This window comes from Lissotriton helveticus, chromosome 10, assembly GCF_964261635.1.
Source record: "Lissotriton helveticus chromosome 10, aLisHel1.1, whole genome shotgun sequence".
NCBI lineage: Eukaryota > Metazoa > Chordata > Amphibia > Caudata > Salamandridae > Lissotriton > Lissotriton helveticus.
Window position 1 is genome coordinate 428,557,947 of NC_136071.1, and position 20,125 is coordinate 428,578,071.

At 42.9% G+C, this 20,125-nt stretch overlaps 1 protein-coding gene across 2 annotated transcripts in view; it reads right to left on the reverse strand.

Moving 5' to 3' along the window:
* Nucleotides 1-20,125, reverse strand: part of SMIM22 (small integral membrane protein 22) — a 272,449-nt gene that overhangs the window by 110,184 nt on the left and 142,140 nt on the right. The window lies entirely within an intron of this gene.

Below are 20,125 nucleotides of genomic sequence, written 5' to 3' on the forward strand. Positions count from 1 at the left end.
ACCTGTGGGAAAAGAATTACACGGACAAACATAAAGGACAGAACAAACAATGAGTTACGATGCTGGTCACTTAATGTCAATCCGTTGTGCTCCTGTAGGTGGTTTCAAAAGCATCGTGTGGCAGAGTAGCAGTATAGTTAACACCACCTAGGTCCCCAAGTTTATAGAACGCTATAGATGGGTAGTGATGTGTACTATACGTGCTATATAGAGGCAGTGCTATATACAATGGATTTTGTGCTTAAAAAGATGCTATCAAACTAAAAGTCGGCGGGATCGCGATCGTGCTAACAAATTAAAAAATTCCTCACTTTTAAGGTGTAAAATGTTCACACCATGGGTCACAGGGGGGGGGTGGAAGCGTAATTGGCACACCCTGCAATAGTAAAGAGTAAAACAAAACAACAGGGAATTGACACAGGGTCGGTCCCTCGGCATGGAATGGTACTTAGCTTCGTGAAGCGAACAGAAGAGAGGTTGCTCCTTTGTACTCACGCCCTCGACGCTCGGCACCCGTAGTGTACCTGTAGCGACACTCCGCTGGACCCCGAAGATGTAAGCGCGGGGCAGCGGGAGCGTTAAGTAATCGCTACGCGGCACTGTGCTTCCGGGTTGGGCGTGGTTGCACCAGGTAGAGGCTGGGCGTGGGCCAATCGGCGTTAGCTGATGAAAATGACGCGTGGGTCACAGAGAAGGAGCCCGGTATTCCGGACGTTGCTATGAGCAACCGGCAAGACAAGTATGGTGGATCTGTTCTCACTCGGTTGGTTGTAGAGAAAGTCATTTAAGGGTACAGCAATTCTGGTTTAAACTCATGATCGAGTGTAATGTTTATGAAATTAGCCAGAGAGAGATGGCTGTGAATGATGCGTGACGAAAATCGTCATGTCGATCAAACTGGGCATTGAGAAAAGGTAAGGACGTAGTTATGGGCGCCACAGTCTGATGCTAGCAAGATGGCCAATAAGCAACATTAAAAACATAAAGACTGCCAGTCATTGGTGATCTGTAATAAACACTGGTTAGAATCAGCGAGTATCATGCGGCAGGGAATTGAAGGTATATAAAGAGTTGGTTCACAGATGGTAACAAATGTTGTAAGTAGCAGTAATTCTGGTTAAATGGAAACAGAGTTCGTGGCTAGAGGTTTATAGTTAAGCTTTACTTAAAGACAGAGTTCCATGGGATGTCGTCGTTTAGCCCGAGAATGTGGGTCCCAAGTCTATAGACCCACCTCTGTTCCTTCTCAAAAAGGCGGTTGTTGATATTACTGCCACTTCCAATGTGTTCTATGACTGTCCAGTGCATATCATTTGTGGTATGATTAGATTCAAGAAAGTGTTTGCTCATTTTGGTGGTGGATCTTCTGCATCTGACATTGGACCGGTGTTCACAAATTCTCTGCTTGACCTTTCTACTGGTCATACCTACATAACGTAGATTACAAGGACACGTGATGAGATAAACTACGTTTTGTGTATTGCAGTTTGTGTGATCTTGTTATGTCCATATCCTGCCTGGTTTTAGAGCTAGCGTTTTAGAGTGTGTCGTTAGGTGGCAAACGCTACAATTGGTAGTGGCCCACCACCTTTGGAAGACCTCAGGTATCGGTTACTGATCTCAGTGCTTCTTGGGTTTTCGGTCTCGGTCGTGTGTGGACTAATGCATCTTTTATGCTTCTACCTTTCTTGAGGGAGAAGAGAGGTTTTTCCCAAGTCTTGTTGGTGCTGGTCAAAATTCGCCAATTTTTATTTATTGACTCTTTCATAAAGTTTGACAGGGTACTATATGTTGTGACACAAGTTAGAGGGATGTCCTGTTGGTTGTGCTCCCTTTCTTCAAGGAGAGCTTCCCTTGGCTGATTGCGAGCTCTTTTATAGCCTTTGGTCAGGATTGTGGTAGGGTATCCCCTGGCCTTAAGTTTGGTTGTTAATTCAGCGGATTGTACCTTAAAGTCCTGTAATTCAGAACAATTCCGTCTCAGCCGGAGGTACTGGCCATAGGGAAGATTCTCTCTCAAGGGACGAGGATGGAAGCTGGTATATTCTAGAAGATTGTTTTTGGCAGTTGGTTTGTGAAAAGTCTTAGTGATAAGTTTGGTTCCAAAGACTTTGATGGTGACGTCCAAGAATGTGGCTTCAGTTTTGCTCGTGGCGTACGTGAATTTCAAATTAGGGTCAAGGGTATTGACCCATGTCAAAAAGGCCTGAAGTTCCTCATCGTTACCATTCCAAAGGACCAGGACGTCGTCGATGTAACGACGCCAGACTTGTATTGATTGAAAGAAGGGACTGTTAGTTGGCAGGATGTATTTAGCCTCAAAACCTGCTACATAAAGGCCCGCTACGCTCGGGGCAAAGGTACTGCCCATAGAGGTACCGGTACACTGGAGGTAAAGGTCACCATCATAGGAGAAGACATTTTCTTTAAGTGCCAACGTCGCACACTCCAAAATGAAACCCTTAGAGGTTTGGTAATTCCAAGTAACAGAGTCTAAGGCTGCCTCGAGGACCTTGATGGTGTCGTCCTGGGGGATGCTAGTATATAAGCTCTCAATGTCAAGCGTAACTAGGGTGACAGTATTGTCAGCGAAACTCAGGTTCTCAAGTAGTTGTAGAAGGCTCTTAGTGTCCTTGAGGTAAGTTGGGGTGCTCTGTACTAACGGTTTCAGGTAATGATCGCAGAAACGGGAGAGGGGTTCCAGTAAGGAGCCAATCCCAGAGACGATTGGACGTCCAGGTGGTGGCATCCGATTTTTGTGGGTCTTGGGAAGGGTGTAGAAGTAGGGGGTAATGCTATCATTGATGTTGAGGAAATCAGCCTCATTCTTTGAAATGAGACCGTCTTCTTCCGCCCTCCTTACTAGTATCGTGATCCGTGATCTTAGATCCTCCGTGGGATCTACTGTCAAAGGTTTGTAATTCTTTCGATCATTAAGAAGTAACCGACATGCCTTGTCATAATCAAGGGCTTTCCTTAACGCCTTAAGTGAAGTCGTTGATTTGCTCCAAACCGGTGGTTCGTTACTACCTTGGAACACTCTTGCTTTGTTTATTTACTTTATTTGGTAGTATACCATTGATTATGACAAGGCATGTCGGTTACTTCTTAATGATCGAAAGAATTACAAACCTTTGACAGTAGATCCCACGGAGGATCTAAGATCACGGATCACGATACTAGTAAGGAGGGCGGAAGAAGACGGTCTCATTTCAAAGAATGAGGCTGATTTCCTCAACATCAATGATAGCATTACCCCCTACTTCTACACCCTTCCCAAGACCCACAAAAATCGGATGCCACCACCTGAACGTCTAATCGTCTCTGGGATTGGCTCCATACTGGAACCCCTCTACCGTTTCTGCGATCATTACCTGAAACCGTTAGTACAGAGCACCCCAACTTACCTCAAGGACACTAAGAGCCTTCTACAACTACTTGAGAACCTGAGTTTCGCTGACAATACTGTCACCCTAGTTACGCTTGACATTGAGAGCTTATATACTAGCCTCCCCCAGGATGACACCATCAAGGTCCTCGAGGCAGCCTTAGACTCTGTTACTTGGAATTACCAAACCTCTAAGGGTTTCATTTTGGAGTGTGCGACGTTGGCACTTAAAGAAAATTTCTTCTCCTATGATGGTGACCTTTACCTCCAGTGTACCGGTACCTCTATGGGCAGTACCTTTGCCCCGAGCGTAGCGGGCCTTTATGTAGCAGATTTTGAGGCTAAATACATCCTGCCAACTAACAGTCCCTTCTTTCAATCAATACAAGTCTGGCGTCGTTACATCGACGACGTCCTGGTCCTTTGGAATGGTAACGATGAGGAACTTCAGGCCTTTTTGACGTGGGTCAATACCCTTGACCCTAATTTGAAATTCACGTACGCCACGAGCAAAACTGAAGCCACATTCTTGGACGTCACCATCAAAGTCTTTGGAACCAAACTTATCACTAAGACTTTTCACAAACCAACTGCCAAAAACAATCTTCTAGAATATACCAGCTTCCATCCTCGTCCCTTGAGAGAGAATCTTCCCTATGGCCAGTACCTCCGGCTGAGACGGAATTGTTCTGAATTACAGGACTTTAAGGTACAATCCGCTGAATTAACAACCAAACTTAAGGCCAGGGGATACCCTACCACAATCCTGACCAAAGGCTATAAAAGAGCTCGCAATCAGCCAAGGGAAGCTCTCCTTGAAGAAAGGGAGCACAACCAACAGGACATCCCTCTAACTTGTGTCACAACATATAGTACCCTGTCAAACGTTATGAAAAAGTCAATAAATAAAAATTGGCGAATTTTGACCAGCACCAACAAGACTTGGGAAAAACCTCTCTTCTCCCTCAAGAAAGGTAGAAGCATAAAAGATGCATTAGTCCACACACGACCGAGACCGAAAACCCAAGAAGCACTGAGATCAGTAACCGATACCTGGGGTCTTCCAAAGGTGGTGGGCCACTACCCCTGTGCCAATTGTAGCGTTTGCCACCTAACAACACACTCTAAAACGCTAGTTCTAGAACCAGGCAGGATATGGACATAACGAGATCACACAAACTGCAATACACAAAACGTAGTTTATCTCATCACGTGTCCTTGTAATCTACGTTATGTAGGTATGACCAGTAGAAAGGTCAAGCAGAGAATTTGTGAACACCGGTCCAATGTCAGATGCAGAAGATCCACCACCAAAATGAGCAAACACTTTCTTGAATCTAATCATACCACGAATGATATGCACTGGACAGTCATAGAACACATTGGAAGTGGCAGTAACATCAACAACCGCCTTTTTGAGAAGGAACAGAGGTGGGTCTATAGACTTGGGACCCACATTCTCGGGCTAAACAACGACATCCCATGGAACTCTGTCTTTAAGTAAAGCTTAACTATAAACCTCTAGCCACGAACTCTGTTTCCATTTAACCAGAATTACTGCTACTTACAACATTTGTTACCATCTGTGAACCAACTCTTTATATACCTTCAATTCCCTGACGCATGATACTCGCTGATTCTAACCAGTGTTTATTACAGATCACCAATGATTGGCAGTCTTTATGTTTTTAATGTTGCTTATTGGCCATCTTGCTAGCATCAGACTGTGGCGCCCATAACTACGTCCTTACCTTTTCTCAATGCCCAGTTTGATCGACATGACGATTTTCGTCACGCATCATTCACAGCCATCTCTCTCTGGCTAATTTCATAAACATTACACTCGATCATGAGTTTAAACCAGAATTGCTATACCCTTAAATGACTTTCTCTACAACCAACCGAGTGAGAACAGATCCACCATACTTGTCTTGCCGGTTGCTCATAGCAACGTCCGGAATACCGGGCTCCTTCTCTGTGACCCACGCGTCATTTTCATCAGCTAACGCCGATTGGCCCACGCCCAGCCTCTACCTGGTGCAACCACGCCCAACCCGGAAGCACAGTGCCGCGTAGCGATTACTTAACGCTCCCGCTGCCCCGCGCTTACATCTTCGGGGTCCAGCGGAGGGTCGCTACAGGTACACTACGGGTGCCGAGCGTCGAGGGCGTGAGTACAAAGGAGTAACCTCTCTTCTGTTTGCTTCACGAAGCTAAGTACCATTCCATGCCGAGGGACCGACCCTGTGTCAATTCCCTGTTGTTTTGTTTTACTCTTTACTATTGCAGGGTGTGCCAATTACGCTTCCACCCCCCCCGTGACCCATGGTGTGAACATTTTACACCTTAAAAGTGAGGAATTTTTTAATTTGTTAGCACGATCGCGATCGCGCCGACTTTTAGTTTGATAGCATCTTTTTAAGCACAAAATCCATTGTATATAGCACTGCCACTATATAGCACGTATAGTACACATCACTACCTATCTATAGCGTTCTATAAACTTGGGGACCTAGGTGGTGTTAACTATACTGCTACTCTGCCACACGATGCTTTTGAAACCACCTACAGGAGCACAACAGATTGACATTAAGTGACCAGCAGCGTAACTCATTGTTTGTTCTGTCCCTTATGTTTGTCCGTGTAATTCTTTTCCCACAGGTGCAGAAACCGCAAAAGTCGGAAGCCTCCTAAACCAGGAGTAATTAGGACGACAATCCTTTGTTCCTAATTTTTTTGCACTTTTTTCACTTTATTCTTTTCACTTTCACGTCCCTAGGTTAGGGTGGGCCTTAGCGAGCCCATACCGCCAGGGTTTATTTCACACTGAGTCCTGATGAATGCCAGGTAAATTTACACCGTTTCTTGGCTGAAACATGTCGACTGACCTAGGAAACTACCACTTAACTAAATGTGGACGCATTTCCTACACATAATTTTTACCTTTAAGTCCTTAGTGATCATAATAATAAAGTTAATTTTGATACACTACTGACTTCTTTTTAACCTCACACCACCCACTTAATTTTCTTTTGCACAACACTGCCTTAACCCACTAACCCGCTCCGCAGTAGATCTGGCGTTAAAGCACACGAAAGAGACGCTAGGTCTCTTTTGTGGGGCCCGATGATTAAGCATGTCATCACTAGGTGGTGAGTGAGGGCTTTCCTTAACGCCTTAAGTGAAGTCGTTGATTTGCTCCAAACCGGTGGTTCGTTACTACCTTGGAACACTCTTGCTTTGTTTATTTACTTTATTTGGTCTCCACATAATGATGAGTAGGGTCTTGTGCAGAAACTGCAGAGAGATGGGAGCCAAGGGACCAAGATATATAAAAACAAGCTAGGGTTGTATGCTTTATATATTTGCATACTCTGGAATAAGGAGTAGAAGTATAGTGACTTTGGCTACCGAAACTTGCTCGCTTAACAGGGCTATAATGAGTAATGTTTTCAACACTGCCACCCCATCAGTAGCACGGCCTACACAGTAACCTATGCACACAAAGTACAACACCCCTCATCACCATCAGCATCACACAATGGCATTATTAAAGACAGCTAGACCAACTTGGAGCTAATTTACTGAGGCGCACAGTACATCCTGTATGAACCTATATATACTTAATGTATCTTCAGACACTATATGCACACACTATATGCACAGTATATAGTGCCACCAATATGTATAGTATATAGTGCTACCAATAGGCCACCAATATGGAAGTACACACTGAGCCATGAAGATGGTTCCACAAAACAGGATCAGAAGCGGTGGCCGTGCACACACGATGGCAGCGAGTTGAGAAACACACCCCATGAATAAAGTAAAGTAAAGGCAGGAAGAGCCGTGAGCTGCCTTATGAGTTGAGATACACTACACCTCCAGCACTCAAATGTGTCAATCTCAGGGCAGCATCCACTAGCATAAGCCAAAGCAACGTAGCGGTAGGCACTGCCAGAGTCGGCTCTAAGGAGAGTTCACGCAGCCTCCATTCTAACCACCTACAGAGCCACACACCAAAGCGGTAAATTTAGGAAAATGGGTAGGTAGCCAGAGCACTGAGGAGAGACTGTTTTACTGATATTTATTGTGTGCTGCAAATGTATAGGAGGCCATCACAGCGTCTTAGTAGAGACCAAGAGTGTCCCACGCTGAGTCGAAGCTACGGATCAGTGCCAAAAGGGTAACACTGTGATGAGGAGAGAGCTGCTCGTCGTCAGGGTATTTCTGGAGAAGATCAGGGTTAATCAGGGACTTCTCTGTGATCCTGCAGTGTTCCGATGCATGTGTGAGATCTTGAGTTAAATATCAGAGTTCCCAGATGGGTGTCCGCACTGGAGGTGCTGCGGAGCTCAGGGGTTACCAGCCATTTTAGCCACATGCCAAGCTATGCACCCCCAATTCTCAGTTTTGCAGTAACCACAGCAAAATCCGCATATCCTGATATTTACTGGAAATATTTCACCAGTTCAGTATCAGCAGGCTTGACCGGAAGTACAATAAACAACGTATATAAGACAAATAGGTAACTGTTTTCAATTGAGCGCACAGCTGAGTAAAGGGTAGTAGTGACAAATTACAGTGGTGCTCCAAAATGATAACTAGTCGGTTACCACGACTAGATCAATAAGCTAAGAAGCCCAACATAGAACCTATAATCATTGAGCACTCAAAATAGTCCTGTTTTAATGTTCTGTTTATTTATTCCTTGGTTCTTGTCACAATTTAATCTTCATTGCAAACAGTCCTCGTTTTGATTTCAACAATACAGCAGCCAACGCACGTTTCGTCTGGTCTGATCAGACCTACGACTTCCTCAGGGCTGCAACCCAAAACAAATTGTAATGATAATAAGTAAACCAAATCATGCCTTAATATGACAAATTCACAATCCTTTTCACCAAAATTACAAAATTGTATAATTGTGCCTAAAGTAAAGTAATTATATAGAATTATTTGCTCACCACCAGGTTTGTAAGCTGAAGGCACCCCGTGTGTCAATTAGTAAATGAACGGAGGATTTGTCATTTATTGGTTCAAACCATAAAGTAAAAGAGAGAAAAAGAGTAAAATTATGTGTAAAAGTTCGGGTTTGACGTCGTGGCTAGACAGCGAGGCTACATACCTATGCTTTCCCTCCTCGGTAGCATCTATAAGTCCACTTCATTTGTATATCTCGGTCTTTAATGAATACGTTTCTGAAAGAATCAGTATGCACGAATTCAATCACAAGTATGGTTACCTCTGTTTCTACACTTTAATCTAATCAGAATGGTCAGAACATTCTTACCTTATCATATAGTGTAACGTCCAATATTGCAAAGCGTTATATATCCTGGCTAGGTTTCCTTGTATAAACCTCATATGTGTAGTAAGTTTCCAATTTTCATATTCATTGTATATATCTGTAAAAGTAATCGTGTATTCAACCACCATACAGAGTTATATAATCGCTACCATAAGTATTGTAAATAAGTTGCCCTCCGTTTTTTAAATGGAGACAACCTTACCTCTGCAACTTAAAGTTTTATTCAAATTCTCATTGAGAGATATTATATGCTTTTTACTGTATGAATTAAGCTCTGTGCTTAAAATCTGTATAACTGTGAGATATGAGTAATCAATATATTTAGATAAGGTGTTTACTTATCTTAGTTTAATATGTAATAAGGTTTGATACTCTGAACACATATTCAAGCTGTCTCATCTACAATGTTATTTGTTGGTACGAAGTACAACATATTGAAATCTATTTCCCTCTACCTCTGATGTATAGTTCTGGATTTTAGACTTCTATATCGGGTTGACGCTATGGTGGAACGGCGGAGTGAAGTGCTGGTGCCGCCTTTCATCGGTAGACATTAATCAATAAATAAGTATTAGGATAATACTACATTATCTAACAGTTGGTATAAAATAAAATCGGGTAAGATACCTCATCTCGAGTCAGAATTAATGTGAAGTGAATACGAGACCATTCCAAGATGGCGACTGATATTTTGCTGGGGTTTCGACCAGTAGTTTTTCGTTTTATAATGGAAGAACAATTGAGGTAATATATTATATGTCCTGGAAGGAAAATATATTACATGGTGACACGCTTATAGACGAAATACCGCTTTCTCGCCGTTATTTTTATCAGACGCATAAATTTCGGTAAACGATGTGAATTAAATATAACGTGAGAACTAGATACGAAATGTGGATAATATAATCAAACATGGGATTATATTCTCTTAAGAGACGTACTTATACTTTATTAATATGGACGATCTGTTTGATGTATTTGCAGATACTTAAGCATCTCGGATTGAGTTCGATACCGGCGAGAATTTGGATAAAACTTTAAGTTGCAGAGGTAAGGTTGTCTCCATTTAAAAAACGGAGGGCAACTTATTTACAATACTTATGGTAGCGATTATATAACTCTGTATGGTGGTTGAATACACGATTACTTTTACAGATATATACAATGAATATGAAAATTGGAAACTTACTACACATATGAGGTTTATACAAGGAAACCTAGCCAGGATATATAACGCTTTGCAATATTGGACGTTACACTATATGATAAGGTAAGAATGTTCTGACCATTCTGATTAGATTAAAGTGTAGAAACAGAGGTAACCATACTTGTGATTGAATTCGTGCATACTGATTCTTTCAGAAACGTATTCATTAAAGACCGAGATATACAAATGAAGTGGACTTATAGATGCTACCGAGGAGGGAAAGCATAGGTATGTAGCCTCGCTGTCTAGCCACGACGTCAAACCCGAACTTTTACACATAATTTTACTCTTTTTCTCTCTTTTACTTTATGGTTTGAACCAATAAATGACAAATCCTCCGTTCATTTACTAATTGACACACGGGGTGCCTTCAGCTTACAAACCTGGTGGTGAGCAAATAATTCTATATAATTACTTTACTTTAGGCACAATTATACAATTTTGTAATTTTGGTGAAAAGGATTGTGAATTTGTCATATTAAGGCATGATTTGGTTTACTTATTATCATTACAATTTGTTTTGGGTTGCAGCCCTGAGGAAGTCGTAGGTCTGATCAGACCAGACGAAACGTGCGTTGGCTGCTGTATTGTTGAAATCAAAACGAGGACTGTTTGCAATGAAGATTAAATTGTGACAAGAACCAAGGAATAAATAAACAGAACATTAAAACAGGACTATTTTGAGTGCTCAATGATTATAGGTTCTACAATAAACAACGTACCACTTATAACGGAGATCGCTCTACACACTGAATTTTGCACAGGAGTCTCAATAAATGGGGAAACTTGTAACCACAGCAGTACCATCTACCATCTAACAATATGCGTAGGTTAAGGTGGGCAGGTGTCAAGGCAGACCAACAGACCCTTGTAAAAATAAGTGCTGCGGCTGACAAGGCAATCATGGCATTGGAGAATGCAGACGGGTGTTCCCAAGGTAATAAGGATATTATAAATGCACATACTATTCTTTTTACGGAAGTTAAAGGCTTCTTTGTGAAACCTGTGAACAAGAGGGCCTGCCCTTGCAAATCAGCAAAATGGTATAACTCTGCCTGCAGGACGGCAAGATTAAATCTAGGAGCTGCAATTAAAGGCAAAAATTTGGACGGGATCCGCTCAGCCAGGAAGCACTACAAAAATTGTATTGCAAGGGCTAAAAGAGACTGGGACGAAGAATACTGGCTGAAGCTAAAGGATGCAAGTGATCGTAAACATTCCAGACTCTTTTGGCATATTGTCAAATGGGGTCATGATAGGCCTCCAGAAACTCCCAATAACAACGTCTCGCACGATGCGTGGGTTAAATTTTTCAGTGAGCAGTACTCTTCCAGGGATAAATTTTTTAATAGTGCAAGTCCAAAGTACCTGTATGCAGACGATGACATCTTTGTGCAAAGTGAAGTACTGTCTGCCCTGAAATCTGTTCACCCTGGCAGAGCACCGGGTATAGACGGAGTCCCTGCGGATGTCTTTCTAAATGACACCGACAGGTGGAGTAAATATATCTGTCTCTTATTGAATCATATTGCCAAGGGAGCAGAAATCCCGGCATCATGGTGTGGTGCTGTTATTATTCCAGTATATAAAAAGGGAGACCGTGCCCAACCTTGCAATTACCGCCCAATTAGCTTAATTGACACAGTTCAAAAAGTTGTTGGACGTGTAATTATTAACAATTTGTTAGATTGGGCTGAGGAGCAGAATGTTTTATCTCCCTTCCAGGCTGGGTTCCGCAGGGCAACTAGCACTGTGGACCAGGTCTTCCGTTTTCAATTGATACAATGGAGGACCGTGGTACTGGGAGGATGCAGCCTTTACGCAGCGTTTGTTGACCTGCGGGCTGCATTCGACCTGGTGCCAAGGGCAAAATTGTGGGAGGTCCTTGCAGCTCTAGGGGTCCCAAAGATTATTTTAACGATGATTATGAGACTCCACGAGGGCACTTATGCCAAAATTCAATGGGGTGGCTATGGCAACGACACTATTGATTTTCCAGTTGCCAGAGGCGTCCGTCAGGGTTGCTCAATGGCCCCAACACTTTTTACTCTTTTTATCAATGGAGTCGTTGCCCGCATGCAATCGCAGGTAGTAGATGCTCCTTCCCTTGCAGGTGCAAAAGTCCCTATTTTAATGTTTGCTGACGACACCCTAATTTTATCAAAATCCCCCAGCGGTCTTCAAAAGGCTTTGGTAATCTTTGACAAATTTTGTAGTGACCACGGTCTGGAGGTCAACGCCGATAAAACAAAGCTCATGGCTTTTAATCCATGCAGAAATTTTAAATCTAAAATAACCATGAGTGGGCGTTGCCTCGAAGTAGTAAACTCTTTTACCTACCTGGGTATTCATATTTCAAATGACAACAGATGGAACCAACATATAAACATCGCAGTTTTAAGACATAAACAACTGGCTGGTACCATCATTAAGGAGCATTTTAAATCTCTGACAAAACCAATCAAACCTCCTTTGATCATATACGAGGCAAAGGCCTTGGGGTCAGCCCTGTATGGGGCTGAGCTGTGGGGTCAAGAAAATCTTCTGGACCTTCAGGTCTCAGAAAATAATTTCCTTCGCAAACTTACAGGTACCCCTCAGAGTAGTCCCCTTTTGCCTCTTAGATATGATCTCGGTAGGAAAGAAATATCGGTAATGTGCAAATTACGTCCAATATTATACTGGCGTAGAATCTGGACCACCCCTGAGTTGGCACAATATGCAGCTGGGTTTGCTGATGTCATCAAAGCAGACCGATTTCACAAAATCAAATGGTTTAGATTTTTAAAAGCAGCATTAGGTGAACTAGGGTTATCTGAACTGTGGTACGACCCAACTGGGTCGTCCTTCCCCACTAAGGAATTTATAAAAAATCTTTTCTGGGAACAGGTAGAAAACAGGAGCCTTCTTAGTAACAACCATGGGTCTATGACGGTTATTTTTCTTGAAGCTAAGCTCTTCCCCATGTATGAAACCTATTGGGATATAATAACGAAACCCATGGATAGGAAACTGTTTTTCCAAATGAGGGCTGGCTCTCTACCTCTGTGTAATCTAACTGCAAAATGGAGAGAGGGAAGTTCAGCTCTATGCCCAGTCTGTGGGGAAGGAAAGGAAACGTTGGGTCATTTTTTGTTCTCTTGTTATGCATATTCTGTTCCTAGACGTGTTTGGTTGGCTCCTATGTCTAGAAATCTGGGTACTAAAAGCAGCATGGTAGCTTTACGTATAATGAAAACTACCTCCTTAAATTGGATTACCATAGCGACCGCAAAGTTTTTGGGGTGGTCGTGGGTAATTAGGCAGAGATTGCTAGTAGGGTAACTACTCTCTGCTTAGTTGAACAGAGATTGCTAGAACATCTACTCTCTGTTCCCCATGCGGGGTGTCTGATCTGTTTTAATCTATTTTTATCATGTGAACTTTGCACTTTTTGTCAATATATATTTGTTAAATGAATTTTTAATCGTTTTTTAAAATGCATCGTGCTAAAGTCATATTCGAAACTGTAATTTAATTGTATTTTTATTATGTGTTTGTTTGTCTGCTTTTATGAGTAATACTCGAATAAAGCACTTTTGAATTGAATTGAGTAGTGAACATTTTAAACAGTTAAAAACAAGTATTTATTACTACCCAACTGCACCCACTTTACCAACTACTGATAAAAAGGTTTGCAGCGGGTGCATAAGTCATGGAGCCATTATACGTGATTGTTGCTCAAGTCCTTTATATCTGCAACAGATAAATCAATCCTATTAGCTGTTTTCTTATTCAATTCAATTACCAAAGATTACATACAGATCTGGTTGTTGATCATGATGGCTTTGTAAATGACGCTGCACGTTTTGACAATGATGAAGTTTTTCAAGGAGAGCCAATGGAGTTCCATCAGGATAAGGGGTGATGTGATCATTTCGTCAGACCCTGGATGAAACAGGCTGCGGTGTGCAGGATGCCAGGAAGGGGTGCCAGTGTGGAGTCTGGAAGGGCGTGGAATAGGGTGTTGCCACCATCTACATGCATGAGTACGAGTGCTTGAACAGTGGTTTTGACGTCACATTCTGGAAGAAACTTTCTTTAGAAGAGAGAGCTGATACAAGGCCATCTTTGCTTTTTTGGCAATGTGTTCCTTCATGGTGAGGCTAATGTCCAGGGTGAATTCGAGTGACTTGGCATTCAGTGGAAGTTGGAATTTGAGGCCTTCGGATTTCATGTCACTGAGTCAGGTTTGTACTGTTTCTTGTTTGATGTTCTTGGCAAATAACAGGAATTCTGTCTTGGTTGGGTTGAGCTTCTGATAGGCGTTGAACAGCAAGGTCTGGATGGTGTGCGGGCAGTGTTTGAGGTGTAGGATATTTGAATGAGAGGAGACTTTCAGTTAGAGTTGTGTATCATCCGAATATTTTTGAATCTTGATGCTGTTATCTATGAGAAGATCACCAAGTGGCTCTATGAAGAGGTTGAAGCAAACAGGGGAAAGTGTGTGTTGGACCTGGCCCTTTTTTGCAGGTTTCTCCTCTGACTTTTTGCCTCCTATTTCTCTGACCCTCTTTTTGTTGGCTTTAGGACTCTGGACACGTTACTACTGCTAATAAGTGCTAAAGTGATAATGCTCTCTGTATAAATTGTGATTATGACTGGTTATCCATGACTGGCATATTTGATTTAGTGAGACGTTCCTTGTAAAGTGCACTGTGTGTGCCAGAGGCCTGTAAATCAAATGCTTCTAGTGGGCCTGCAGCACTGGTTGTGCCACCCACATGAGTAGCCCTGTAAACATGTCTCAGACCTGCCACTGCAGTGCTTTTGAGTGCAGTCTTAAACTTCCATGTCGATCTGGAAAGGGCAATCACTTGCCAGCACCAAACCCTCCCTTTTATTACATGTAGGACACCCCTAAGGTAGGCCTAAGGTAGCCCCATGGGCAGGGTGCAGTGTATGTGAAAGGTAGGACATGTATTAGTGAGGTTTACATGTCCTGATCGTTAAATACTGCCAATTTTGTTTTTCACTAATGTGAGGACTATCTCTCCCAACGTTATCATTGGAACAGCCTTTTAACACCCTACAAGTGTATCTTTCAATTATGAAAAGAGAGTGATTTGGAATTTGGGCTCTCTGAGCTGAGAATTTGAAAACTCGTCTTTTAGGAAGGGTGGCTTTTAAATTGTGTGTTTGAAAATAACACTTTTAGAAAGTGGGAATTTTCTTGCTTTATCATCCTGCGCATTAGCCGGCCTGTGGAATCAACATCTGGTTTAGACTGGCAGCTGTGTTGCTTGTGCATTCACTCTAGACAGTCACACAAAGGGAGCTGAGGTGTGCCCTGTATACCCTGATAGCCTATCACCAGGCTATTGGGCCTTACTGAGCTAGAATGGTGGGAGGAGTTGTCACTGACCCCTGAATATGACTGTGCCTGGCCTCTCACAATGCTGTCTCTAACTCCCTGTTTTGTGTCTGGAGACAGGACACGGCAAGCCAGGACCTGTGCACTACAAAGATTTTTCTTTGAAGTATCCCTACTTCAAAGGGCAAAAGGAGTATAAGTATTGGACCTATAGCCCCATATTTTTAGAACACTCCAGGACTGAGGACACTGCCAAGAAGAAAAGCTGAAGAGACGTCAAGAGGTGTACTGCTCCTTTGCTGACTTTTGCTATGCTGGGTTGCACTTGCTGCTTCTCTCTCTTAGCAGTGAAAGGAACTGAACTTTACTTTCTGAACTCCTGATTTCCAAGTTTCTCCAAGGGCTTGTGTGTGCTTGCTTCCTGTTGAGTCTCAAATACTTCATCTACAGCACCTGGACTCCTTTGCTGGGAATCCTGAACCTGCCAAGTGGTGCCAGTTTCAGTTCTGGACCATTGGAGGTGTTTGATGAACTGTAACATCAAGAAAAGCATTCCTGGCGCACCCTCGGTGCTGTAGCCGGCCCTTGACTCCATCGAGGTTGGACTGAACTGTTAGATTTGTTGGGCATGACACTGCGATTCCCCTGGTTGGCACTATCGCATTCAAAGGAACTCTATTTTTGAGATATTCTTGAGAAATTCATATCTTTGATTGTGTATGTTGTTTTTTGTCATTTTGGTCTTGTTTTGATTAGATAAATACTGACTATCTTTCCAAACGGTGTGGTTTCCATTTGTAGTGTTTCCACTGTGTGTTTATATACAAATGCTTTACACATTGCCTCTGAGATAAGCCTGACTGGTCATGCCAAGCTACCAACGGGGCGAGCAGGGTTTATCATAGCTGTGTAATCCCCTTACCCTGACTATAAGAAAGAGTCCCTACTGGGACAGGGTGCAAGCCACTGCCACCTAGAGACCCCCATTTCTAAAAGTGTGTAACCCAAGGGAACTCCCAAGGTGACAGGGATCTTTTGGAATATGGAGGTGCCAATGTGAACAAACTGATGTCAATTGGAAAAATAGAAGGAGAACCTTGGAAGGATACTGCCAGTGCACAACATTCAAGACTACTGGGTGCCTATGAGGGTGAGAGGGTCGTCTGTGTCGAAGACAGCAGAGAAGTCTTGGAGGCAGGGTTCTTCTTCATCTTCAATCAGGAGGGAATCGTCTACAATGTGTAAAGTATTAATCTCTGTTCTGTGGGCCAGTTACTGGCAAGGTCATCAGGGTCAATTGTAGGTTTATTTACGTATGGGAGTATCCAGTCTGTCTGGAAATCTTCTGGGAAGACGCCTTGAGTGAGGGAGGTTTTTGGAAATGGTTAGAAGAGGTGAGAGAGCATCCCCAGAGGGAGCTTTGATGAAGGACAAGGGTAAGACATCATCTTCATAAGAAGTGGATTTGAGGGACGGAGTATGTCAGTGAGCTATTCAAGAGATGTGCCTTTGATGGATGACCATCAATGTTCTACCAGATCCTCTGGATTTTTTCGCTGATGAACAGGTTGATGGCATTGTTTTTTTCTGTGGAGTGAGACTAGGTTGCGGGTTAATGTAATGCTTGATTGCCTTGAAAAGTATTCTGTTTCTCTTGGTGGCTTCATTGAATGGTGTTGGTATAGTACTTTGCTTTAGCCGATGTGATCAGCTTTCTGCATTCTGGGTGGAATTTGACACTTGTCCGTGCCTTCACCCGCTACCCCATTATGGATTGATTCATATTCCTTACACGGATTCCACTAGATCATAGCAACAGTATTTTCTGGCCATTATCTCCGGCCCTGGATGACGTCCATGGGATTGTCCATGATCAATGGATGACTTCCATGGGATTGTCCATGATCAATCAACTATTCAGTCCACCATTGATGGTCCAACATTAATCTCACTCTCTTTATCATAACATTGCTTTCATTAACTACCTCAGCTCATATTGATTTGAGTCCGGATGATCCTACATTTCTGGTAAATCGAAACACCGTCAACGACAAAGGACTCGTACAAATGTAAATAATTTATAATATAGGGACTGCATGTACAGTAGCAGCAGTGACATTTTAAAGAGGAGGGGGGGTCAGCGAGCAAAGTGAATATTTTCACAGTGACAGGCACTGTGAGAAACTGACAATGCCTTTAGGCTCAATGTCAAAGCTCTAATTTATGGCTCGCTAACAGTGGTTTTTTTTATAACGGGGCATGATTGAGAGCTCTGGAGTTGAGGCTGAAGGCAATGCGAATTTCTCACAGTGCCGGTCATTGTGTCAAAAAGGTAAACATAAAGGTAAAATAATGTTTACTACTTACCCACATGTCCTTGTCTGCAGTCCGAGAGTAAGACCCACAGCCTCATCCAACTCCCCTCTACCAATCCAAACGCTGCTCTCACGCTGGTGATAATGTTAAGCATCACGAGAGAAGCGCTAGGATTGGATGGAGTGAGTTGGCTCAATGGTCCTTTAGGCACTGGGGGGCCTGTGCCTGCTCTCCATCTAGCTGTCTAAGAGAGCTCAAGTTGGAGAGGTTTAAGGCATGCATGTCAGCTGGCTGTCGCAAGTCAGCTGGCCGTCGCAAGACAGCTGGCCAACGTGACATGCACACTTTAAACTGGAGTAGGCACCACTCCTCCTCCCCTGCAGGCTATCAGCAGCGATGGCCCCACAAACACTGCTCAGGCAGGGAGCATTGAAAGTTACTTTTTTCCACGTTTGCTGCACTAGCAACAGGGGGTGCGATGCTTCTCCGCTCTAATCGAGGAACCTCCATTGTGTATTTATGTAACCTAATTACAATATACACATCATCATATTCATCTACAAGTATCATGATTGCTTGAGCACTGAGCACCTTTTCTCACCTTAATTAAATTCTTTTTTGTGATTATTTTGTTACAAACTCAAGTTTATTTTTATGACTAAACTTCTATTTTGTTTTTAATTTCCCTCTTTACTGCAAAACATTATTGTGAGCATAGGGATCACTGTTATTTATATTTCTTCAACAAGAGACCAGTTGCAGTATCGTTAGCCCTGTCAGCAACATCCTGATTTGAACGTAGATGGAGGTATTCTACAGAAGTAAAGTGCTAATTCTTTCATGACGCTCTCCTTGCTATGTCCATTCAATCAATCAATCAGGATTTATAAAGCGCGGCAAATCACGTGGCGCTGAAGTTGCTAGCTGCTTCGTGGAGAAAGCAGTGAAAAACATGGGTAAAGCAGGAGAAAACTCTCAGATAAAAGGGGGGGAGAAAGGCAAAATAAATAAACAAGCATTTGCAATGCAATAGGTCTCGCCTTTACGCAAGTATAAGCTATTGGCATTGTAAATGACAATGCCTTTAATTTACATTTTATAAACTAAAACATAAATAAAAGTTATTGAGATTTACAATGTCTATAGCTAAAACTCATGTAAAAGCGAGACCTATTGCATTGCAAATGCTTGTTCTATAACGTACATACACGGTGCAGTCCCAAAAGCACAGCGGGGCCTGCAGGTGGCGCCCTTTGTGCCATGTGAACCCAGCTTTCTGGGACTAATTATATCGCCCTGAAAAGGAATGTGACCGCTCTTGGAAGGTATTCGTACCCGCAACCTGACAGTTTCTGTTGGGTCTAAACCACTGAGTGTCCTTGCTTTCACAGAGACACTAGTAGAAATTAGTATTTAAGGTTGGATGTGGTTCTTCACAGCTGAAAGGATGTGGGAGGGGCTCTCTATGCATTGTTGCTGTTATTTTTGTTATTAGTAAGTATTACTATTGTTGATCTGTCTAGTGTTTTACGCTCGTGTCAGTGGTGTAACCTGATATATAATAGCTAAAAGGAGCAATAAAGTGAATTTAAGGAAGGGACTAGTCACTTCCGACCCCGCCCCATGTCCAGTAACCAGTCCCGCGGGGGGAGACAAGACCCCTGTGGTGGATTCTTTAGTCAAAGTGAACTCGGAGAATGACTTCAAAACTTACTTGTACATTGTGTGATCCTGGGCAAATCAAGTGATCTCCCTCTGCTGTCCTACAATTACATTACCTGCCACTGTTTGGGGGGGTTACAAACAAGCAAACCCCCAGTCTTCCTTTGCGCATCACAAAATGTATGTTTACAAAAGAACGTGACGTGTGCCTTGACTGCGCCATCCCTGTCTTCTGTTATCTTTAGTGCCCACAACGGTTCCCAGCCCCAAGGCAGCTTGTTATATAACAGAAATAAAATTATTCCTTTCTTCTAATTGAAATGACCTATTTACAGCGCATAGAAGTACTTGCGTTTGAAAACAGCACTGCTCATTCATCCCTTTGCTTTCATGCACTTCTTTACACACCTAGCCGAGCCCACCAGAGGCCCTACTCGCTCCAGGACCCCAGTGTCTCTCTCCTCCCTGTAGAAAAAAGTATTTAAGGATCTCTGAATGGCAGCTGTTGAGCTCGCGCGGCAGAGATGCCAAGTGCACTGTACCCAGAAAAGTGGGAGAATGAGAAACGTTTTACCATAGCTGTAAAAACAAGCTACAAACTGAAAATAAAACGCTGCGATGTGGGCAAGCAAGCTAAGATTCAAAGCTTACCTCCCACACAATAAAGGAAGTCATAAATGAAGTGCTGCACAGCATGTTTGACATATTTAAAACGCAACTGGTGAGGTGCAGCAAAATCCAAAAGTGAAACTGATACATATAACCCCCAATTAAGAAAGCCCTTTTGAGTCCGCCGTCAGCAAAAGACTGGCTGTGCGAGTGCACATCTCCTGTCCAGGCAGGGACGGCAAACAGGAGACAGGGAGGGAACAGACATGCCTCCCTTGC